The sequence below is a fragment of the Bubalus kerabau genome, chromosome 1 (assembly GCF_029407905.1).
Source record: "Bubalus kerabau isolate K-KA32 ecotype Philippines breed swamp buffalo chromosome 1, PCC_UOA_SB_1v2, whole genome shotgun sequence".
Classification (NCBI taxonomy): domain Eukaryota; kingdom Metazoa; phylum Chordata; class Mammalia; order Artiodactyla; family Bovidae; genus Bubalus; species Bubalus kerabau.
Genome location: NC_073624.1, coordinates 109,544,575 through 109,554,724, shown reverse-complemented (window position 1 = coordinate 109,554,724; position 10,150 = coordinate 109,544,575). Strand labels below are relative to the sequence as shown.

The 10,150-nt window shown below is 39.2% G+C and overlaps 1 non-coding gene across 1 annotated transcript; it reads right to left on the bottom strand.

Annotated features, from left to right (window-relative positions):
* Positions 1-3,347: 3,347 nt before the first annotated feature.
* Positions 3,348-3,478, bottom strand: LOC129642612 (small nucleolar RNA SNORA18). Its single transcript, XR_008709864.1, has one exon. It is a non-coding gene; the product is annotated as a small nucleolar RNA SNORA18 (small nucleolar RNA).
* Positions 3,479-10,150: the final 6,672 nt, after the last annotated feature.

Genomic DNA, 10,150 nt, shown 5'->3' with positions numbered 1-10,150 from the left:
TTTATTGTTTTGGGTTCGAGTTTATACACCCTTTTTGTGTTTCCTGTCTAGAGAAGATCCTTTAGCATTTGTTGGAGAGCTGGTTTGGTGATGTTGAATTCTCTCAGCTTTTGCTTGTCTGTAAAGCTTTTGATTTATCCTTCATACTTGAATGAGATCCTTGCTGGGTACAGTAATATGGGCTGTAGGTTATTTTCTTTCATCACTTTAAGTATGTCCTGCCATTCTCTTCTGGCCTGAAGAGTTTCTATTGAAGGATCAGCTTTTATCCTTATGGGAATCCCCTTGTATGTTAGTTGTTGATTTTTTCTTGCTGCTTTTAATATTTGTTCTTTGTGTTTGTTCTTTGTTAATTTGATTAATATGTGTCTTGGGGTGTTTTGCCTTGGGTTTATCCTATTTGGGACTCTCTGGATTTCTTGGACTTGGGTGATTATTTCCTTCTCCATTTTAGGGAAGTTTTCAACTATTATCTCCTCAAGTATTTTCTCATGGTCTTTCTTTTTGTCTTTTTCTTCTGGGACTCCTATGATTCGAATGTTGGGGCATTTAATATTGTCCTGGAGGTCTCTGAGATTGTCCTCATTTCTTTTAATTCGTTTTTCTTTTATCCTCTCTGATTCATTTATTTCTACCATTCTATCTTCTAATTCACTAATCCTATCTTCTGCCTCCATTATTCTACTAATTGTTCCCTCCAGAGTGTTTTTGATCTCATTTATTGCATTATTCATTATATACTGACTCTTTTTTATTTCTTCTAGCCCCTTGTTAAACCTTTCTTGCATCTTCTCAATCCTTGTCTCCAGGCTATTTATCTGATTCCATTTTGATTTCAAGATTTTGGATCATTTTCACTATCATTATTTGGAATTCTTTATCAGGTAGATTCCCTATCTCTTCCTCTTTTGTTTCGTTTGGTGGACATTTATCCTGTTCCTTTACCTGCTGGGTATTTCTCTGTCTCTTCATCCTGTTTATATTGCTGTGTTTGGGGTGGCCTTTTTGTATTCTGGCAGTTTGTGGAGTTCTCTTTATTGTGGAGTTTCCTCGCTATGGGTGGGGTTGTATGGGTAGCTTGTCAAGGTTTCCTGGTTAGGGAAGCTTGTTTCAGTGTTCTGGTGGGTGGAGCTGGATTTTTTCTCTCTCGAGGGCAATGAAGTGTCCGGTATGAGTTATGAGATGTCAATGGGTTTGGAGTGACTTTGGGCAGCCTGTATATTGAAGCTCAGGCCTGTGTTCCTGTGTTGCTGGAGAATTTGCGTAGTATGTCTTGCTCTGGAACTTGTTGGCCCTTGGGTGGTGCTTGGTTTCAGTGTAGGTATGGAGGCGTTTGATGAGCTCCTGTCAATTAATGTTCCCTGAGTCAGGAGTTCTCTGGTGTTCTCAGGATTTGGACTTAAGCCTCCTGCGTCTGGTTTTCAGTCTTATATTTACAGTAGCCTCAAGACTTCTCCTTCTATACAGCACCGTTGATAAAACATCTCCTTTCAAAGACAATGGGCTGCTTTTCTGGGTGCCTGATGTCCTCTGCCGGCATTCAGAAGTTGTTTTGTGGAATTTACTCAGCGTTTAAATGTTCTTTTGATGACTTTGTGGGGGAGAAAGTGGTCTCCCCTTCCTAGTCCTCCACCATCTTAGGACCACCTCCTTGCTCATTTCTTGCATTAAATAAATTTCTAAAGAGCATGTAACTGAATGAGATTGTTTCCTTCAAATCTCAACTCACATATCTTTTTCTAGTAAGCTTTCCGCCACTTCCTCCTCCACAATGCCTCATGTTCCCAGAGCGCCTGGCTTTATCTCCATTTGCTTCTTTAGACTATAAATCTTTATTTTATTGAGCTAAAATTGACATATAACATTATATTAATTTCAGGTGTACAACATAAGGATTTGATATTTGTATAAATTTCAAAATGATCACCACAGTAAGTTTAGTGAACATCTGTCATCATCCATAGTCATAATTTTTTCTTGTGTTGAAAACATTTAAGATTTTTTCTCTTAGCAATTTTCAAATATGCAATATAGCATAACTAACTACCATGATGATACTGCATATCACATCCCTATGACTTGTTTATCTTATAAGTAGAGGTTTGTACCCCCTTTCATCAGTTTTGTCTGTCCTCTAATCCCTGCTCTTGGACTACCAATCTATTCTCTGTATCAATGAGTTTAGTGTTTTTGTTATTTCCCTCCACATGTAAATAAGATCATGTATTGTCTGTCTTTGTCTGACTTAATTTCACTTAGCATAATACCCTCTAGATCCATCCATGTTGTTGCAAATTACAAGATTTTATTTTTTTGTCACTGAGTAATGTTCCTCTGTGTGTGTGTGTGTGTGTATGAATATTTGTGTGTATTTTCTTTATCCATTCAGCTATTGGTAGACATACTTAGGTTGCTTCAATATCTTGGCTATCAAAAATAATTGTGAAATGAACATCAGTGTGCATATATCTTGTCTAATTAGTGTTTTGGTTTTCTTTGAATGAATTCCCAACAGTGGAATTGGTTGATCATACAGTCGTTCTATTTTTTAATTTTTTGAGAAACGTCTACATAGTTTTTGATAGTGGCTGCACCAATTTAAATTCCCACCACCAGTACACAAGCGTTCTCTTTTCTCTACATCCTCACCAACTCTTATTTATTGACTATTTTATAGTAGCTTTTCTAGTAGGGGTGAAGTGAGGTGACATATCTTATGGTTTTGATTGGCATTTCCCTGGTAATTAGTGATGCTGAACATCTTTTCATGTACCTATTGACCATCTGTATGTCTTCTTTGGAAAAAAGTCTATTCAGATCCTCTGCTGCTTCCCCCCCCCGCCCCTCCCCCCCCCACATACACTATAAAGGCTTTCTTTTTATTATGTGTAACATAGGCAGAGTGATTTAAGTCAATAAATTTTTAAGGAATTTCCACACATCCTGATTCTTTCCACTGCCAATCACCTTAGCTTCTCCAAAGTCATAATCTTCAAGATAGCCCTTTCAAAAAGAAATTCTGCTCAACCCACAGCTGTTATGTGTATCTGCCCACAATTGTGTTAGTTGGGCCTCTTTGATCTTCAATGGAATGCACTTAAAAATTTCCCACCTGTAAATTTGGAGATCCAATTTCCTCAAGCAGTTTACTAGAAGATCATGTTTAGGGCCAGAAAATGGATCTGCCTAACTCATAATGGCACCCTCTAAAAATGTATTAAGTTCAAATCATATTCATTCTTAAGTTATCACACCCTGGAACTTGACAGAGATCATTGTGATATGCCAGTACCCAAGATTAAAAAAAAAAAAAAAGGTTGTTAGGTTTTTCCTAGTTTAATTGGCAGCTCTCTCTTAAAGTTGTTTCCCACAGATCTAACAGGTAGTTATATGAGTAAAGGAAACTACATAGTTACTCTCTGAGGCATTTCCAACAATGTAGGTTTTATAGAAAAAGCCCATAGGGGTAGACCTCAACCTTCTTCCCCTTTTTTACTCAGATGGTTTTACACTGTCTGTAGTTATATGAGTTCTTTATGTATTTGGGGTATTCAGTTCAGTTCAGTCGCTCAATCATGTCCGACTCTTTGCGACCCCATGAATTTCAGCACGTGAGGCCACCCTGTCCATCATCATCTCCCGGAGTTCACTCAAACTCATGTCCATCGAGTTGGTGATGCCATCCAGCCATCTCATCCTCTGTTGTCCCCTTCTCCTCCTGCCCCAAATCCCTCCCAGCATCAGAGTCTTTTCCAATTAGTCAACACTTTGCATGAGGTGGCCAAAGTACTGGAGTTTCAGCTTCAGCATCATTCCTTCCAAAGAACACCCATGACTGATCTCCTTTAGAATGGACTAGTTGGATCTCCTTGCAGTCGAAGGGACTCGCAAGAGTCTTCTCCAACACCACAGTTCAAAAGCATCAATTCTTCGGCGCTCAGCCTTCTTCACAGTCCAACTCTCACATCCATACATGACCACTGGAAAAACCATAGCCTTGACTAGACGGACCTTTGTTGGCAAAGTAATGTCTCTGCTTTTGAATATGCTATCTAGGTTGGTCATAACTTTCCTTCCAAGGAGTAAGCGTTTTTTAATTTCATGGCTGCAGTGACCATCTGCAGTGATTTTGGAGCCCCCAAAAATAAAGTCTGACACTGTTTCCACTGTTTCCACATCTATTTCCCATGAAGTGATGGGACCAGATGCCATGATATTCGTTTTCTGAATGTTTAGCTTTAAGCCAACTTTTTCACTCTCCTCTTTCACTTTCAGCAAGAGGCTTTTTAGTTCCTCTTCACTTTTTGCCATAAGGGTGGTGTCATCTGCATATCTGAGGTTCTTGATATTTCTCCTGGCAATCTTGATTCCAGCTTGTGCTTCTTCCAGCCCAGCGTTTCTCGTGATGTACTCTGCATATAAGTTAAATCAGCAGAGTGACAATATCCAGCCTTGACGTACTCCTTTTCCTGTTTGGAACCAGTCTGTTGTTCCATGGCCAGTTCTAACTCTTGCTTCCTGACCTGCATATAGGTTTCTCAAGAGGCAGATCAGGTGGTCTGGTATTCCCATCTCTTTCAGAATTTTCCACAGTTTATTGTGATCCACACAGTCACAGGCTTTGGCATAGTCAATAAAGCAGAAATAGTTGTTTTTCTGGAACTCTCGTGCTTTTTCGATGATCCAGCGGATGTTGGCAGTTTGATCTCTGTTTCCGCTGCCTTTTCTAAAACCAGCTTTAACATCTGGAAGTACACAATTCACATATTGCTGAAGCCTGGCTTGGAGAATTTTGAGCATCCTTTTACTAGCGTGTGAGATGAGTGCAATTGTGCGGTAGCTTGAGCATTTCTTGGCATTGGCTTTCTTTGGGATTGGAATGACAACTGACCTTTTCCAGTCCCGTGGCCACTGCTGAGTTTTCCAAATTTGCTGGCATATTGAGTGCTGCACTTTCACAACATCATCTTTCAGGATTTGAAATAGTGCAACTGGAATTCCATCATCTCCTCTAGCTTTGTTCATAGTGATACTTTCTAAGGCCCACTTGACTTCACGTTCTAAGACGTCTGGCTCTAGGTGAGTGATCACACCATCGAGATTATCTTGGTCATGAAGATGTTTTCTCTACAGTTCTTCTGTGTATTTTTGCCACCTCTTCTTGATATTTTATGCTTCTGTTAGGTCCATACCATGTCTGTCCTTTATCGAGCCAATCTCTGCATGAAATATTCCCTTGGTATTTCTAATTTTCTTGAAGAGATCTCTAGTCATTCCCATTCTGTTGTTTTCCTCTATTTCTTTGCATTGATTGCTGAGGAAGGCTTTCTTTTCTCTCCTGGCTATTCTTTGGAACTCTGCATTCAGATGCTTATATCTTTCCTTTGCTCCTTTGCTTTTCACTTCTCTTCTTTTCACAGCTATTTGAAAGGCCTCCCCAGACAGCCATTTTGCTTTTTTGCATTTCTTTTCCATTGGGATTGTCTTGATCCCTGTCTCCTGTACAATGTCAGGAACCCCTGTCCATAGTTCATCAGGCACTCTATCTATCAGATCTAGGCCCTTAAATCTATTTCTCACTTCCACTGTATAATCATAAGGGATTTGATTTAGGTCATACCTGAATGGTCTAGCGGTTTTCCCCACTTTCTTCAATTTAAGTCTGAATTTGACAATAGAGAGCTCATGATCTGAGCTACAGTCAGCTCCTGGTCTTGTTTTTGCTGACTGTATAGAGCTTCTCTATCTTTGGCTGCAAAGAATATAATCAATCTGATTTTGGTATTGACCATCTGGTGATGTCCATGTGTAGAGTCTTCTCTTGTGTTGTTGGAAGAGGGTGTTTGCTATGACCAGTGCATTTTCTTTGCAAAACTCTATTAGTCTTTGCCCTGCTTCATTCCGTCTTCCAAGGCCAAATTTGCCTCTTACTCTAGGTGTTTCTTGACTTCCTACTTTTGCATTCCAGTCGCCTATAATGAAAAGGACATCTTTTTTGGGTGTTAGTTCTAAAAGGTCTTGTAGGTCTTCATAGAACCGTTCAACTTCAGCTTCTTCAGCATTACTGGTTGGGGAATAGACTTGGATTACTGTGATATTGAATGGTTTGCCTTGGAAACGAACAGAGATCATCCTGTCATTTTTGAGATTGCATCCAAGTACTGCATTTTGGACTCTTTTGTTGACCATGATGGCTTCTCCATTTCTTCTAAGGGATTCTTGCCCACAGTAGTAGATATAATGGTCATCTGAGTTAAATTCACCCATTCCAGTCCATTTTAGTTCACTGATTCCTAGAATGTCGATGTTCACTCTTGCCATCTCCTGTTTGACCACTTCCAATTTGCCTTGATTCATGGACCTAAGATTCCAGGTTCCTATGCAATATTGCTCTTTATAGCATCGGACCTTTGTTCTATCACCAGTCATATCCACAGCTGGGTATTCTTTTTGCTTTGGCTCCATCCCTTCATTCTTTCTGGAGTTATTTCTCCACTGATCTCCAGTAGCATATTGGGTACCTACCTACTGACCTGGGGAGTTCCTCTTTCAGTATCCTATTATTTTGCCTTTTCATACTCTTCATGGGGTTCCCAAGGCAAGAATACTGAAGTGGTTTGCCATTCCCTTCTCCACTGGACCACATTCTGTCAGACCTCTCCACCATGACCCGCCCATCTTGGGTTGCCCTACGGGCATGGCTTAGTTCCATTGAGTTAGACAAGGCTGTGGTACCTAGTGTCATTAGATTGACTAGTTCTCTGTGAGCATGGTTTCAGTGTGTCTGCCCTCTGATGCCCTCTTGCAACACCTACTGTCTTACTTGGGTTTCTCTTACCTTGGACGTGGGGTATCTCTTCACGGCTGGTCTGGCAAAGTGCAGCCGCTGCTCCTTACCTTGGACGAGGGGTATCTCCTCACCGCCGCCCCTGCTGTCCTTGAACGTGTAGTAGCTCCTCTAGGCCCTCCTGCGCCGGCACAGCCTCTGCTCGCTGGATGTGGGGTTGCTCCTCCAGGCCGCTACCCCTGACCTCGGGCGTGAGGTATCTCCTCTTGGCTGCTCCTGTGCTGTCGCAGCCTGGCACTCTCGGGTACCGCCCCTGACCTCGGGGGCAGGGTAGCTCCTCCCGACCGCCGCCCCTGACCTTGGACGTGGGGTAGCTCCTCTTGGCTGTTCCTGCACCATCGCAGCCTGGCACTCTCAGCCGCTGCCCCGACCTCGGACGTGGGGTAGCTCCTCTCAGCTGCGCTTTTGCACCGTCGCAGCCGCCCAGGCTTTTACCGATATGCAACCCTTACCAAATATATTATTTGCAGATATTTTCTCCCATTTCATAAGTTATCTGTTCATTTTGTTGATGGAGAGTATAAATTCTTTATGAAAGAGAATTAACATCTCTTATATCTTTAACCTTAAACTTTCTGGCACTGTAGTTGGTCTTGCCTACTGAAAATGTATGTCTTGACTAACCACATTGGCATCACCTCTAAGTTTTTCAGGAATACAGGATCTCAGGGCTCACCCTAGATCTATTGTATCAAAATATTTTAACATTATTTCCCAGTGAGTGTGTGCATATAAACTTTAATACAGTCCTAGGGGATATAGTGTATCATAGCACAAAGTTTTTCAAATGTAGCTAATGGGTCATCAATATCAGAATCATTGCATTTGGGTTAGGGTGATGGTTTGGTGGTGGTGGTAGTGATTAATGATAGTTTATGAGTTTATAAAAATTCACATTATTTGGCCTCATCTCAGAATCTGCTAAAAATGATAGTATTCATGTCTCTGTATTTTTAACAAGTTCTTCAAGTGATTCTCATCCTTATAGGAATTTGAGAAGAGTCTGGGTAAAGTGTCCAAGCTCTGGAGCCAAATTCTCTGTTTCCTACTTTATAATATGGAATAATAATAGTGCCCATCTATTTGACTATAGAGTGGCTAGAAAGATTGCATGAGACCATATATGCACAGTGTTTAGCATGTTCTTCAGTGCTAGTAATCATACGATGATATTAGCTGCTAATAGCTGGAACAACATATTTGGTATTCAATAAATGCATATCTGCCTATAAAGTTGCTGGCATTACAAATATTATTTTCACTTTTTTAAAATAATCTTATTTATGCCTTTGCCTAAAATACATTGTGTTATTTTTTTCTTCTTCTTTTTTTTCTTCCCTAAGAGTTTCCTTTTCTGTGTGTCTTTTGTAATATCCTTCATGGTGTTTAGTTTAAAGAAGTTTCTTGATAACTTGGTTACATGATACTTTGCTGACTTTACTAATAAGAGATACGAAGGAGTGAGAGGGCAAAGACAGACAATACTGTGACCCTGAGAGAAGTGTGAGGAAGACAATACATAGATAAAAAAAGAAAGCATGGTTTTGTAGCCAGTTTGAAGTAGTAGCCACAAATCAATAGACACTTAGAGTCAAAGTAAAGTGGACACAGCATTTTCACAGTGACCTAGTCATGGAAACTAAGAGTCTGGACTGAACTTAAAATCTTCTGAACTTGAGTGTGCCTCCAAATACATTTTTCCTAAATGATTTTCAAAATTCATGTATTTTAGATCCTCAAAGTTTCATATCATTAAATAGTTAATTGGTATAAAAGTTTCCACATGGAAAGAAGTTGTGCGTTACCGAGAAAGAAAAATGCAAGGTGTGTTTTGATAGAAACTGTAATTTTACTAGAGCAGAAGTTTAAAAGTTAAGAGGAGATTGATTTAAAATATGTTGGTTTGCATTACACCCTTCTCTAAAACCTTTAAATGAGTTAATTTTGCATTTGTAAAAAAACCTGAGCTCTCTTCTGTCCCAGCAAGGCCTTCTGGATGGGATCCTGCTTACATTTCCGACTTCCTGTCTTAGCACCAGTTCCCCAGTTGACTGCTCTAGCCAGGTCTCCTTTCCAAGCCTTGGGCAGAACATGTGGAAGTTACTCAATTGATACTTAGTATATTAACTGATGGAATGGATTAAAAAAAGCATGATAAATGGATGAATTTTGTTTTCAATGAATGAGTGTTTTGCTTTATTTTTCCTTTAATTAAATCTATCCTATAGAAATGAATTTGAATGAAATTGAAAACAAAAGCATTTGCTAGTATAAAGAGTGGTATTGTTGGAGATGGAAAGCTTTGTCTATATGACTGTCATTTTCCCTGTAACCAAGTGCCCCTTTTATGAATCTGAGCTTCAGTTTCTCATTCTATAAAAATAAATCTACTTTATTTAGTTAATCACTTTCCTTCCAAAAGAAACATTTGCTTGTTTCAGTTATTCCTTTTTATTTTTGATTGAAACTCAGCTAATTTTCAAGAGTATCTAAATCTATACCTAAGTGAATTTCAATTGGATTTTTTTTTTTATTGATTTGTGCAAAAAGGAGAAAAAAAAGCAAAATCTCTTTTTTCATGGAAGTTTTGAATTGACAATTGAAAAGGTATTTTAGTGTTATTCAGTTATATTTTAGTTAGCAGCCTATGCATTGGCAACCTCAAAATGTTTAAACATGGAAATTAAAGCTGCAAAAAAAAAAAAAAAAAAAGAAGTCTGGATTTAGCTTTGGATGAATCCAGAAATATCAGTGAAGTATTTCTTTTTACCACAAGCAGATACTTAATCTGAACCAATTCTTTTGGACTATCTGTACTTTTTACCTTATAAATTAATTCTTCTGGTAGATGACCTGGTTTGGAAACATGGTAAATAAAAATAGCCTTGTTAATAATCTTATGCTTGTTGGAACAGCACTTTATAAACAAATGATTATATGAGTACAACAGGGCACGCATTACTGAAGTTTAAGTCAACTGTGGTAAGTCTCTAGAAATTACTTTGTACCAAGGGCATGTGGCCCATAGCAAGGATATTTTTATCCACAGAAAGCTGTATCTACTGAAAATGTTCACGTGGTCACAGAACTTCTTATATGCTGCTATTCTACAGTTGGGCACCAAGATACAAATTAGTGAGACTTTGTAAACCAGATGTTCTGACTCTGGTAGTATTTAGTGGTCTGTGGATGAATATTTGAGGGTCCTGGAAACATCTGCAATTGAACACTAAACTTTTGTATATTTAGAATATGCATTTTCTTGGAAGGGAGCCGATAATTATTATCAGACTCTCCAGTATC